This window comes from Herpailurus yagouaroundi, unplaced genomic scaffold (genome assembly GCF_014898765.1).
Source record: "Herpailurus yagouaroundi ecotype Mexico unplaced genomic scaffold, PumYag 203, whole genome shotgun sequence".
In the NCBI taxonomy this organism is placed as follows: Eukaryota; Metazoa; Chordata; class Mammalia; order Carnivora; family Felidae; genus Herpailurus; species Herpailurus yagouaroundi.
Window position 1 is genome coordinate 32,212,819 of NW_024412434.1, and position 1,616 is coordinate 32,214,434.

The window sequence follows — 1,616 nt, forward strand, 5'->3', positions numbered from 1 at the left end:
TGTGGATTTGAGCCAATCACACGAACTGTTCTGAAAAATAGTGGTTATAGCATTCTCATAAGGTAGGATATTTTTCTTCTTTTATTAGAGAGATATCACTATTTTTACTCCAATCATTACTAAATTCAGAGCCATTACATTGATGAATATGTATATTCACATTATATATATATTTGTGTATATATTTATATATATGGTGTGCATGTATATTGAATATAAAAAGCCTCGACTTCAAAGAACTTTACTATTTAGAACTTACAGTTTTGTTGAGGAAAAGTGTGTGAAGTAAAATTGTCAGTGTCAGTTTAAAAAAAATTTTTAATGTTTATTTCTGAGACAGAGAGAGACAGAGCATGAGTGGCAGAGGGGCACAGAGAGAGGGGGACACAGAATCGGAAGCAGGCTCCATCCAGGCTCTGAGCTGTCAGCACACAGCCCGACGCGGGGCTCGAACTCACAGACCGCGAGACCATCACCTGAGCCGAAGTCAGACGCTCAACCGACTGAGCCACCCAGGTGCCCCAATGTCAGACAGTTTTCTTAATCAAAAGCCTGGGTTATCTACACATGACAATCTTGGTAGAAAAACGTGATATTCATCTCCACACTGTACTGAACTTACTAGAATCTAGGTTGTAGGAAATGCCATTTATGGGGAATTTCTTAAAGCACTAGGAATCTATTTGTCTGGATCAGGGGCTAGTCATTTGGAGCACACATTACCAGACAATAATCAAATTCAGGTATCTGCTTTAAGCCAGAACCATGGTGCCCAGAAACGCTCTATAAATTTTGGGTGTATTGAATCTCCCTTCTCTGGGGAGACACTTCATGCCTTTCCCAGGTCCTCAAAGATTAGAAAAATATAGATGATGCCATTTGGGCTCATAAAATCCCTTTCACCGAATTCTATTTTGGTCTTGTAGTCTATCATGAACCTTACATGCAGAACTCTTCGTGCAACGACCACACCGGTGTAACCACTATATTTTACTGTTGGGATTTCGTTTCATGAAGTTGTGTCCACGACGTGACCACAAAGGAGAATTGTGTCTCACGGTGGAGTGCCAGGGACAGCTGGGACCTTTTTCCTCCTCCGAGAAATGTGTCCCTCTTGTCTCATGGACACTCGTTGTTTCAACGTGTCCTCATCAGATGCGGGTGGTAGCAGAAACTGCCATAGGACTGGGGGCCTCGTCCTAGACAAAACGATGAAAGCTCTCTTCTTCAGAGAATATCCTTCTTGTGGCTTCATGTATTTTACTTTCCAGGGACTTACATGGACCCGAGCCATTTTGAAATACAAAACGTGGGGCGCCTGGGAGGCTCAGTCGGTTAAGCGTCCGACTTCAGCTCAGGTCACGATCTTGCCGCCCGTGAGTTCGAGCCCCGCGTCGGGCTCTGGGCTGATGGCTCAGAGCCTGGAGCCTGCTTCCGATTCTGTGTCTCCCTCTCTCTCTCTGCCCCTCCCCTGTTCATGCCCTGTCTCTCTCTGTCTCAAAAATAAAATAAACGTTAAAAAAAAAATTAAAAAAAAAAAAAGAAATACAAAACTGAGGCATTTCTTTCCACACCGTGGCTGTGAGGAAGTCCTCCGGCCTCTTACAGGCCTGATG